This window comes from Triticum dicoccoides, chromosome 3B (genome assembly GCF_002162155.2).
Source record: "Triticum dicoccoides isolate Atlit2015 ecotype Zavitan chromosome 3B, WEW_v2.0, whole genome shotgun sequence".
Classification (NCBI taxonomy): domain Eukaryota; kingdom Viridiplantae; phylum Streptophyta; class Magnoliopsida; order Poales; family Poaceae; genus Triticum; species Triticum dicoccoides.
Window position 1 is genome coordinate 863648381 of NC_041385.1, and position 13924 is coordinate 863662304.

The window sequence follows — 13924 nt, forward strand, 5'->3', positions numbered from 1 at the left end:
TAGGTACGAATATATAAAGAACAATCTGAACATAACAATCTTTCACAAATAATTCTCCTATGCATCAACTACAAACGTGTAATCAACACATAAAATACTCACGGGTACCAATATGAACTTTGATAAAAAGAATGAGCAACTGGGATGATCTAGGGTTCGAAGATGAGATGGTGCTGGTGAAGATGTTGATGGAGAAGATGATCCTGATGATGAATAGAGTGTTGGTGATCCCGATGATGAACATGAAGTGTTCTCCGGTAGAGTCGCTCCTCCATGGTCATCCTTGGCCTCCTTCTCCACCTCTCCCTTGATGGTCATGGCTTCAAAGCTGTGAACCGAAGCATGGACCACTAACTCTGGCGATTGTCCATAGCCACTATGCGTGGTAACAACTGATGTGTTGCTGCAATATGATGTTGACAGCCTGGCAGCAAAATGGGAGGAGGTGGGGGGGGGGGGGGGGAAAATGCAACTATGGTCACACCGGGGAGGGAATGACACCTCAACTTGCTACTACTATGGTCATTGTGTTCTAGGATAGGAACATTGGTTACCCTGGGCTGGGGCCAACGTTGCTATGAGCTACAACCAGCAAAAGAGATGTTGGGATGCCACCCGACGATGGTGCAACTCGCAGATGGGATGTAGGGGGCAGCTTGCAGGGATGCTACAACCATGACGGCCACAGTAGCTGGCTGGAGCTTGTGGTGTTGGAGTGGGAGGGGATGGCGAGCTGCTGCTAGATGTGAGAGGTGTTGCTGTGGCGATAGCCCTCGTTTTAATAAGTTTCTTTTCCGTCTTAGTTTTCTAAGGACCTACGAGAGAAGAGGAGAGGAGCTAGGATGAAGCGTTTGACTATTGAAATAGCCCACATGACTCGGAATGGACATCTCTGCTACTTATGAGACGTGTTGAGATTTCCTCAAAGAGGAGAGGATGATGCAGTGTAGTAGAGATAAGTATTTCCCTCAGTTATGAAACCAAGCTTATTAATCTAGTAGGAGAACCAAGCAACATTATGTAAACAACACCTGCACACAAACAACAAATACTTGCAACCCAATGCATAGAGAGGTTGTTAATCCCTCAACTGTTACGAGCAAGATAAATTGTATAGTTTTTGATAGATAGATTGAACAAAATACAAAATAAAATACATAGAAGAAAATTTCAACAAGGTATTTTTATTTTTAATATATGAGAAAAGATAGAACCGGGGGCCATAGTTTTGATTAGATGTTTCTCTCGAGAAAATAACCTAAGGTGCGTAAACAAATTATTGTTGGGCAATTGATACAAAAGCAAATAATTATGTTGATATCCAAGGCAATGATCATACATAGGCATCATGTCCAAAATTAGTAGACCGACTCCTACCTGCATATACTACTATTATTCTACACATCGACTGCTATCCAACATGCATCTAGTGTATTAAGTTCTTGGAAAAATAGAGTAATGCATTAAGCAAGATGATAGGATGTAGACTAGATAAACTCATGTATGAATAAATCCCATTTTGTTACCCTTAATAGCAATGATACATATGTGTCATGTCCCTTTCTGGCATTGGGATTGAGCACCACAAGATCGAACCCATTACAAAGCACCTCTTCCCATGGCAAGATAAATCAATTTACTTGGCCAAACCAAACCAATAAATCGGAGGAAAAAATATGAAGCTATAATAATCATGCATAAAAGAGTTCTGGGAAAAATCAAATAAAATTCATGGACGCATCTGATCATAAACTCACAATCCATCGGATCCCAAAAACACATCGCAAAAAGTCATTACATCAAATATATCTCCAAGAACACCAAGGAGAACATTGTATTGAGAATCAAAACAAGAGAAGAAACCATCTAGCTACCAACAATGGATCCATAGGTCCGTATAAACTACTGATGCATCATCGAAGGCACAACAAGGATGATGTAGAACCCCTCTGTAATCGTTTCTCCCTCCGGCAGAGTGCCAGAAAGGGTCCCCTGATGAGATCTCTCGAGAACAAAGGCTTGCGACAACAAAAAAAGTAATTCGTGGACTCCCTGGTAGGTTTCCTGATTTAGAGTATTTAGAAAGGCGGATTTAGGTCAAATAGAGGCTTGTGGGCCCCACTATGTACCAGGGCGCGCCCCAGGCCCCTGGAGTGCCCTGGTGGCTACTGGGCCACTCCTTTGTCTTCTTGTTCCTTCGTGAAGCTTCCCGGGTCTCTGATTGCCATAAAAAATCTCCAAAAGGTATCGTGGCATTTGGACTTCGTTTGGTACTTGTATTCTACAAAGTAAAAAACAGCAACTGATACTGGGCACTAAGTTAGTAGGTTAGTTCCAAAACATGATATAAAGTTGCTTGTAAATGTATATAAAACATCCAAGATTGATACATAATAACATGGAACAATAAAAAATTATAGATAGATACGTTGGAGACATGTCAGTCTCACATTGCAATGATCAAGCACGTCGGTGTTCACACACCGAGTGTTGGCCAAATTTAAGTGTCCATGCCACTTTAGTGCTATAGGAAAAATATGTTAGTTGTTTGTTGGAAGCAAATACGTGGTTTCCGAACAACATTAATATTTTGTACAACCTTGGCTCCAAATTAGTTGATCTAGATTTGTTTAGATACAAATGTATCCAACACTTAAACGTGTCTAGATACATCCTTATTTAGTAAAATCCGAGCCAGCTAACGCGGGACTGATGCAGTATATGTCTATTTTCAAGCAATCACGACTTACCAAAAACAATCACGAGCCAGCTAACGCGGGACTGATGCAGTATATGTCTATTTTCAAGCAATCACGATTTACCAACGAAAAATATTTGAGTATTTTACGTAATTTCTGGAAGCACTAATTAAATTCTATATTGATTTGGCGGAAGGAAATCACGAATTCTCGAAGCATTAATTAAAATATATATACAATCATTACCGCTATTTCTTCAAGCAATTTTCTGCACGCACGTTTCTGTGGCTCAGTCAGACACTTTAAAATAGTTCCATCATGGGCGAGGGCACGCAACTTCAGTGTTTCTTTCTTTCTTTCTTTCTTTCTTTATTTGTGTGAGTGAGAGCCCCCCATTTTTCATTAAGAAATTCCCCAACCCTGTCCAAAATCCTTGCCATGCCATGTTGTCATGTCGGGCCTGGGCAGACCTACCGCCGGAGCTCGTCTGCCGCATCGCCGATGGACTTGATGACCTCAAGTGCTACGCGAGTGCGCGGGGAACTTGCCCGACAGGGCGTTCCACGCTCACGCCACAGTCACTATCGCAACTCGTGGACCACAGCGATGACCCGCTAAGCGCTGCATCACCACCGCCATCAAGCGTCGTACCACTGTAGCCTTGATCCTTACACATAGCTCCTTCGGGCTCAACCCTTCAGGCAAGCTCTGCCCCACCGCATGCCGCTCCTTCAAGCTCACCACAATCCCCTCGGTTAGGTCATGTCTTGGCTGTTGCCGCGGATGGCTTGTCCTCTCTGTCTGCATCGACAGCGATCGTAGTCTTCTCAGCCTCTTCCACCCCATCATGGCCGCTGAGTTCCTCCTACCCCTGCTTATCTATGACAGTTGCCTCGTCTCCAAGATGGTCTTTACACCGAACCCACCACTGACGACTTCCTATCCACCATGATATGTGACATCAATAGGCTTGCCTACATCACCGTTGGGGCCAGGAGGTGGGCTGACCCGACCCCATCCACCTCGACGATGGAGACCAGATCCGCCTCTACCATAGAAATGGCATGGTCTACTACCTCATTTAGTTTGCAGATGTCCATGTGCTCCGCCTTCCGGCGCACCGCCGCAGGGAACCTGTCATCCTCAAAGGCCACACATTAGCACATCATGTAGTGCATAACAAGCGGATCATCCAGATGCACGGGACAAGACCAGAATTAAATGCGATGACCACTATAGAGACATTGTTGTCATCTGCCGGACGCAACCTACTGTACGACGACGCCACCAGCTTCTCCCCGCCATATAATATAATCTCAACTTTCATTAGTGCTAATAACCTTGTGTTATGCGATGGTAACATATACCAAATCTGGAGGAATGCAGCCTGCATGGTTAGTTTGCAGCTGCGAGGAGGGGGGCATTGCCGTGTAGAACATGACGAAATATTTGTTCTGAGGTATGATCCCCAGCGCCGAGCATGTTGGGACGTTGTGGCTGACTTAAGGGGACACTCAGTGTTTGTTGGGAGAAACAATGGAGTGTCGATATATGCGGAAGGTGTTTCGGGACTCAAGGGTGATTGTGTGTACTGGATCGGTGGGAGAGGATTGGGGCATGGTCTATGACATGAAAACGGAAGGTCAGCACCTTGCATTCCCCTCATAGATGGTGTCATTTTGGGGTCTCCACAAAGCACAATCTGTTGGTACTTTCTAAGCGATGAATGAAAGAAGAGTTTACCATACACGAGCAAGGGCCCATGCTTAGTTTGGAAAAAAGTGACGCGTCACTTTGGAAGCTTGGCGACATAGTGATAAGGACCACCAATCACATTGGTGGAAGTGATGTTGTACCGTCGGTAAAGGGTTTTGTTCGTGTTTTTTGTATACTGCATTCGAATTTTATTTAATTCATGTGGAATCTCGGCCTGTCGTTTGATTCACCGTTCCCTACATTTGAAGTAATCAAGATAAATTTAACATAACATTAAACAATTGGATCCAAAATAGCCCCTCACATAACAATTGATAAACTGGGGTTTGGGTTGCTATCACTCCAGCAACCCATAATCAATAAACTGATTCCACAATTCCTTCCCCTAGGCCTCTATATGGTGAAGTGTCATGCAATTGACATTCTCATAACACGACTAGAGGAGGAACAACAAAACATATAATCAAAACATTGAATGGAAATGTACTTCATATGACTACTATCAATAAGACTTTTCACATGTCCTCAAGAAATAATGGATCAACTCACAAGACATCATATGGATAATGATCGGTAGGTATGGATGAAGAACAATTTGAACATAACACTCTTTCACAAATAATTCTCCTATGCATCAACTACAAATGTGTAATCAACACATAAAATACTCAAAGGTACCAATATGAACTTTGATACAAAAATTTGAGCAAGAGGGATGATCTAGGGTTTGAAGATGAGATGGTGCTAGTGAAGATGTTGATGGAGAAGATGATAGTAATGATGAATAGAGTGTTGGTGATCCTGATGATGAACATGCAATGTTCTCCGGTAGAGTCTCTCCTCCATGCTTGTCGTCGGCCTCCTTCTCCACCTCTCCCTTCATGGTCATTGAGGGAGTCCTCGACTAGGGGGTCCTCGGGCGTCCGGCTTATTCAATATGGGTCGGACTGATGGGCCATGAAGATAAAGGGACAAGACCACCTCCCATGTCCTGTTGGGACTCCCGTATACGTGAAGGGCAAGATTAGGTGTCCGGATAGGATATTTCCTTTCTGTTAAACCGACTATGTACAACCCTAGGCCCCTCTGCTTTCTATATAAACCGGAGGGCTTAGACCGGAGGCAGGATCATAACATTCATAGGCTAGCCGAGCTAGGGGTTAGCTATTATGATCTCATGGTACATCAACTCTTGTAACGCCTATACCCATCAAATATAATGAAGCATGATTAGGGTTTTACCTCCATTAAGAGGGCCCGAACCTGGGTAAACATTGTGTCCCTTTGATAATTGTTACCATCGATCCTAAGACATACAGCTTGCCCCCCCCCCCTTACCCGAGATCTGCCGGTTTTGACACCCACATTGGTGCTTTCGTTCAGAGCTCCGATGTGTTGTCAACAGAAGGATTGATGACTCGCATCTTCATCAGTGATGATGTTGTGTCAAGGGAAACCTTTCTCCCTAGACAGGTCTTTGTGTTCAGTGGCTTCGTGCTTCGCACCAACTCGACCGACCACCTTGAGCAGGTCGACAATTACGTCCCCGGCCACCAGATCAGGTTTGGAAACCTGAATTACATCGCTGATATTCGAGGAGATTTGATCTTCGAGTGGTTTGCGGCCTCGGTTGCCACTCCCTACCCCCATGAAGAAGGCTCTTCGGATCCGCCGTTAGATCCCGTCCAGGGGTCAACGCCCACACCTGCCTCGGCCTTAGATCTGGGGTAGATCGTATCATTCGAAGACGGGAGGATCAGCCCCGCCGGACTCTCTCCTACCATGGAACTTCCGACCGGAGAACCAGATGCGATCTTGGACTCGTCTCTGGACGATAACTCTGTACTGTCGAGGTTTGCGTCCATCGGGCCCGATCTGGTATCTATCACCGAGCACAGCCCTACAGATCCGCAAACTTCTACCCGACTTTCGCTCTTAGACGAAGCACTAGGCTTAATGCAGTCTCTTGCCATTATCGAAGCTTTGCCTCCGAACTACGCCCAGCTTGGGCTGGGGGCAAAGAGCGGTCAATTGTATGCCCCGCCCACCACCCAGTTAATAGCCACTGTCAAGGATTTAACCGACATGCTAGACTATGCGGACGAAGACGTCGACGGTATGGACGACGATGTCGACATCGAACCAGGCCAAGGTCTGCCCATCACAGGGCGTTGGACGGCCACTTATACCTATGACAGATACATGGTGGACACTGATACGTCTCCAACGTATCTATAATTTTTGATTTTTCCATGCTGTTATATTATCATTCTTGGATGTTTTACAATCATTTTATATCATTTCTTGGTACTAACCTATTGACATAGTGCCCAGTGCCAGTTGTTGTTTTATGCATGTTTTTTACATCGTAGGAAATCAATATCAAACGGAGTCCAAACGCAACGAAACTATTGGAGGATTTTTTGGGCTAGAAGACATCCAGTGGGCCAAGGAAGCACCTGGGGGGTGGCTCGAGGGGAGCAGCACCCACCAGGGCACGCCAGGAGGCCCAGGCGCGCCCTGGTGGGTTGTGCCCACCTCGGGTACCCCCTGAAATGCCTCTTTGCTCTATAAATACCCTAATATTCTAGAAACCCTAGGGGAGTCGACAAAATTTAATTCCATCCGCTGCAGAGTCCAGAACCACCAGATCCAATCTAGACACTGTCATGGAGGGGTTCACCACTTCCATTGGTGCCTCTACGATGATGCGTGAGTAGTTCTTTGTAGACCTACGGGTACGTAGTTAGTAGCTAGATGGCTTCCTTTCTTTCTCTTTATTATCAATACAATGGTCTCTTGGAGATCCGTATGACATAAGTCTTTTTATGGTGTGTTTGTTGGGATCCGATGAACTTTGAGTTTATAATCAGATCTATGTTTTTATCCATGAAAGTTATTTGAGTCTTCTTTGATCTCTTGTATGCATGATTGCTTATAGCCTCGTATTTCTTCTCTGATATTTGGGTTATGTTTGGCCAACTTGATGTATTATCTTGCAATTGGAAGAGGTGCTTTGTAGTGGCTTCGATCTTATGGTGCTTGATCCCAATGACAGAAGAGGAACCGACATGTATGTATCGTTGCTACTAAGGATAACAAGATTGGATGTATATCTCCGCAGTAGATAAATGGATCTTGTCTACATCATGTCATTGTTCTTGTTGCATTACTCCGTTTTTCCATGAACTGTATAAACTAGATGCATGCTGGATAGCGGTCGATGTGTGGAGTAATAGTAATAGATGCGGGCGGGAGTCGATCTACTAATCTTGGACATGATGCCTATATAATGATCATTGCCTGGATATTGTCATGATTATTTGAAGTTCTAAAATTTCCCAATAGTAATTGTTTTCCCACTGTTTGCTATTTTTCTCGAGAGAAGCCACTAGTGAAACCTACGGCCCCGGGTCTCTTTTCATCATATTTGCCTTTGCGATCTATTTTTCTTTGCATTTATTTTCAGATCTATTAAACCAAAAATACAAAGATACCTTGCTGTAATTTATTTGTTCCGCCATCTATTTATCCTATCTACCACTTTTACCTCACGTTATTTGCCCATCTTGAGGCGCTGTACCCGAAAGGGATTGACAACACCTTTAACACATTTGGTTGCAAGTATTTGTTATTTGTGTGCAGGTGCTGTTTACATGGTGTGAGGAGGTTCTCCTACTGGTTCGATAAGCTTGGTCTCATCACTGAGGGAAATACCTATGTTGCTATACTGCATCATCCCTTCCTCTTTGGGGAAATACCAACATAGTTCTAGCAGACATCAGAGACATGTGACAAAAAGGACGACGAGGCCACTCAAGATCTAGACAAGGACAAGCCTGTCGACAAACCACCAAAGCGCTGATGTTAGCAGTGCCGTGCACGATCACGGCGGGCAAGGGATAGCAATACCGGCACCGGAGATAATGAGACTCTGGATAATGCCGAAAACCCCGAGCACCCCATCGAGCCCACGTCCGAACAGGACGAGAGGGAGGAGGGTCAGTATAGCCCCGAACACGCTGATCATGAAGGTTCGGAGGACAGTAATTACATGCCGATCTCTAAAGAGGACGTTAGACTTAGTGACAAAGACTTTATTGTCCCCGAGGAACCCCTCGAACAAGAACGCTTCAAGCGACAGCTCATTGCCACTGTGCGGAGTCTTAAAAAGAAACAGCAGTAGCATAAAGCTAAGCAGGATACACTCAACGAAAGGTGGACCAAGGTACTGGCCGCCGAAGAGTATGGTCCCGAGCGACCAATAAAAAGTTAACCCCAACGCAGGCTGCTCCCACAATTCGACGATGAAGCCCTTGAGCCAATACCGTCGAAGTATAATTATGTTGATCAACCAAACCGACCACCACGTGGACAGGACAAAGCGGCACATCAAGCCGAACACCAGCCCGCACCCCCTCGCGGAAGAGGCAAGGAGATAGAGGCCCTGGGATATACATATAACTTACATCAGGATCTGGCCAATAAAGTCGGCCAAACTAGATCGATCTACGGATCATGGGGATGTGCCCCGACGCGAGCCGACGACTATGAAGCCCGGCGTCATGAACATTACCACATTCGGGATCAGCACCGAACCCAGATGTCATCTGACATCCGCCACGACATTGCACGATGTAGAGGGGCCACACACCCTATGTGCCTTACTGATGAGGTAATGCAGCACCAGTTTCTGGAAGGGTTTAAACCAGTAAACATCAAGGAGTACGATGGAACGACGGATCCGACAGTCTGGATTGAAGATTTTCTTTTCCACATTCATATGGCTCGTGGAGATGACCTTCACGCTATTAAATATCTTCCTCTAAAGCTGAAAGGACCAATGCGACACTGGTTGAACAGCCTCCCAGAGAACTCCATTGGAACCTGGGAAGATCTAGAAGATGCTTTTTGGGTCAACTTCTAGGGCACTTATGTCCGGCCACCGGATGTTGATGACCTAAGTCACACAATCCAGCAACCTGGCGAATCGGATTGCAAGCTTTGGAATAGGTTCCTTATTAAAAAGAAGCAAATCGTGGACTATTCGGATGTTGCAGCCTTAGCGGCCTTTAAACACAGCGTCCGGGATGAGTGGCTCGCTGACACCTCGGGCAGGAAAAGCCAAAGACCATGGCATCTTTAACTATCCTCATGACCCGTTTCTGTGCAGGTGAAGATATCTGGTTGGCTCGTAGAAGCAACAGCTCCAGCGAGCCCGACACTTCTGAGGCTAGGGACGGCAATGGTAGACCACCCGCAATAAAAACAAGCGTCGGAGCAATAATGACGACGCAGAACATACGATAGTCAACGCCGGATTCAGTGGTTCTAAATCCGGTCAGTGGAAGAAACCTTTCAAAGGCAACATGGATGGTCCATCTAACTTGTACAAAATCCTTGAGAGGCCCTGTCAGATTCATGGCACCCCGACAAGCCTGCTTACCACACTAACAGAAATTGCTGGGTTTTCAAAGAGGACGGTAAGTTAAATACCGAACACAAAGGAAGGGGCCTCCAAGCGAGAACGACAATGAGCCCCGTCAGCCGAACACTGGGGTCAAAAGCAGTTTCCCCCCGAAGTAAAAACAGTGAACATGATCTGTGTCACTCACATACCCAAAAGGAAGCGCAAGTGCGCACTATGGGACGTCTATGCCATAGAGCCTGTCGCCCCAAAATTAAATCCACTAGCCATTAACCCGTGCACCTGCATAGGCCTAGCTATTACTGGGATATTGATTTTTTAAGACATATATATTAACATGTAAATTCGAATAGTTTGAATTAACTATATCATACAACTGAACACATGCTAAGTTATTCAAGCAATGATAACAGATAGTACTACATGTAGTGTGAGCATAATTATTGGATGCAGTACATCTCTTTTTCCATTAATGTTTCGCAAACCACCAGTCTGAATGAGGCCTACATGCCATAGTTGCAAGATACACCTCTTTATGAATTTTACGCCACCTACCAAGTGATTGAGAGAGTGTAATTTGACGTATATGGAAACATACACATCTTCCTAGCTTTTTTATCTACATTATAACATATATAACACATCTCAACCAAAGTTGGATGGAGGATACACTACACACGCCCACTTCTAAAAGATGAAGTAAGAGGCATATGCCGCATAGGCTAGTTTTGGTTTTTCAAATATAATGTATATATCAGTTTTTTGCATGACCTAATTTACAATAAGAGGTACAGAGTGCTCTAACAACAAATATAGTCACTACAGTTTAGGTGGATATGTCCATATAGTGTTAAATTCCCTCATTTAAGGTTGTAGTACTTGTCGAGGTTAGTGTATATATGCACCAAAACTATAACGCTACTCATATCATTTACATATTTTGTAGTTCTTGTAAATACATTGATAATTGTTCTCTCCTTGCCATTCAAAACAACAAAACAATGTTATACTTAATTGAGAATGTATCTATCTATCATAAAGTTAAACTGTAGAGAACCTTGTAATACTTAAAACGTAACTTAACCACAAAAATTTAAAATTCAATCGATGTGATTGTGAAATACCCCTATTTGAAACAACCAAAAGTCTCCCTTGCCAACCATAGCACAAAAGGCAATTCTATTCCTTCGATCGATATCTATCAATAGTTTTGTGTTAATATATGATTTTTTATTCGATGTAATGTATGCATATTTTATTATTTCTTTTGTGGTTAGGTGATTTGACATATTAAATTAATAATATTGGCAGAAGTGATATCATGGAGTGATAAGGGGAGAGATTTTTGTATGTTCGTGTGTGATAAATTTTATCTTGGTTAAGCCTTCTTTCTGGATGTTGGAATTGATTTTTTTTGAACTGGCATAGGCTCTTTTTTACTTTGAGGCTTGATGAAACCTTATTTGTATGTTATTTTATTTTTTCCAAGAGGACATGCATGTGGTTTTTGCCTTTGTGGGGATTGTGATGCGAGCTCCTTTTTCACTGTTGGAACTAAAAATGCATCCAAGCATAAAATTAAACTGAGAACTATCCATGTCTGAAATACGCAATGGTATTCCTTCTATTTATTTTTGCGATGGGTTCGAAAAGAAATCATCCATAGGCTCATTAACGTGAAGCTTCGTGGCTCCTTATTTGTACTGGTCATCTTTCTTTTTTCGAGCAGATGTTCATGTTCTTTGTTTTCGTGGGAATTGACACATGTGTATTTTCTTATACGTGATGTATGATGAGTATTTGGTTATTCGCAAAAAAAAGAGTATTTAGTTGTACGTGTCTCTCTTGTCTTGTCTAAAGAAACCTTTTCTTCCGTTTGAAATCTTGGACGTAGGTCTTCCCGGCTCTATTTTTTTAGCATAGGTGTTGCCGACTCTATTCTTCCGGGGTCATTTTTCAACGTGAAGCTTCAGGACGCCCTGTATGTAAGGGTCTTCTTTCTATTTTTTGAGCCGAGATGCACGTGTTATTTGTTTCCTTTTCAATGGGGGCATGGGCTGTTTCTTCTATTGCTGGTACATGTCCCTGTTTGTCTAAAAAAATCATGTCCTTGTTTTTTTTGTCTAAAAACATGTCTCCTTTTTTCCCATTTGCAGCGTGTTTCTTTAAATATTAGACGTGGGCACTCCAGACTCTTTTTTTTATATAGCTGTTCAAGATTACAATTTTGTGACACGTGAGTCTATTTTTTCGATGTACGTGGTGAGAGCCTTTTTTTTAGCATCAGTACAGACACAAGCTCTCATATACACGCGCATACACTCATTTGTATGAACGTACACACGCACACCCTACCCCTATGAGCGCCTCCGAGAGACTGAGCCAGCATATCATCTTAAGATTTACGAAGCCACCGTAGGCGCCTCGTTGTCGACGGGAACGTCTCCTCCCACTGAAAGTGCATCGCCGGAAATCCTGAAGTAAATCCAGGAATAAGGCGAGCACCAGGATTTGAACCCAGGTGAGTTGGGAATACCACTGTCCATCTAACCATCTCAACCACAGGTTGGTTCGCCGTGAGAGCCTTTTTTTGTGTGTGCAGGTAACTCTTTTCTTTTGGTACGTGTGGGTTTAATCCCTTGCGGACTTGGTGTCTTTTTTTTTTACGTGTTGGGTTAATCCCTTGCAAATGTGGTCTTTATTTTTTATGTTTGCGTACGTGCAGGTTCAATCTGTTTACGTACATGTCGATTTTTTTAATCCAACTAATTAGATCTTGGCCATTAAATTTCTAATCTAATGGCTAAATCAATCTGGCATATGTGGATTAACATGAAGGCTTGAAAGGTGCCTCCAATTAGTAAATATATATATATATATATATATATATATATATATATATATATATATATATATATATATATATATATATATAAGAGGTGGTCAGTCTGTCCGGTCACTTTTGATCGCAGGGATCACCCAATCAGTATCCGCATGGGGGTTCAACCATCCTGGTACTTGATCCAATCATTGACGGATACCGTCTCGCTAGAGTCCTTATGGACGGCGGCAGCAGTCTAAACTTGATCTATTAAGACAATGTCCACAAGATGCATATCGACCCATCAAGAATCAAGCCTAGTAACACTACCTTCAAAGGTGTGTTACCCGGCGTGGAGGCCCGTTGTACAGGCTCATTAACACTGGAGGTAGTATTCGGCTCCCCAGACAACTTTCGAAGCAAAGAATTGATCTTCGAGATTGTCCCTTTCCATAGTGGTTATCACACACTGCCTCGATGAACTGCCTTCGCCCGCTTTAATGTTGTCCCGCACTATGCTTATTTGAAGCTTAAAATGCCCGGACCACGTGGCGTCATTATTGTCAATGGAAACATGGAGCGCTCCCTCCATACTGAAGAGCACACCACATGGCGTCATTATATTATATGGCGGCCTCATTAAGCCGAACAATTCTTCGGACGTCAAGGCCAATGACATCTCTAAACGAGTCCGGTCCACATATCATTGCGACAACTTGAGGGATCCGGACCTCGATTAGTAGTTTGGCCTCCGCCGACTGCCCCAAAAGGTTTCGGCTTATGTTCCGTGCATACATAACTATGCACTCAAAATACCTTGGGCAACGCTGGAGGCACACTGTGGAAAAAGTCCATATTACGGCTTGACCCTATTTGGACCTTACACATTTTTTCAATGCAGGTTCATCAAGAGCACTATCTGTTGTATGGTTGCTTCAGGGATCCTTTCAAGGCTAGTCTTTACCTTCTTTACGGACAACCATCAAATACCCCTATCAAAGGATTTGTTACTAAGGAGAAATGGCGCAGACGAGCGACAGTGCATCACTGGACTCTTCGAACCATTACTTTTAGGCCCTGCGTTAAACTTTCCCTTATGTAAATTTCTAGGCATGTAATATGACCTCAAGATTTATGGCATTGTCTGTCGAAACACGATTCGACGTATTAATGAGGATATAAAGGAAGCAGATGATCACCACCTTTTTTGGTATCTATATTATATCGTCATCCGTATTCCCTCCTTACTTTCGACTGACA

At 43.6% G+C, this 13924-nt stretch overlaps 1 pseudogene; it reads left to right on the forward strand.

The window, feature by feature from the left end:
• Window positions 1-3895: 3895 nt before the first annotated feature.
• On the forward strand, window positions 3896-4666 carry LOC119280369 (annotated as a pseudogene).
• The last annotated feature ends 9258 nt before the right edge of the window (window positions 4667-13924 follow it).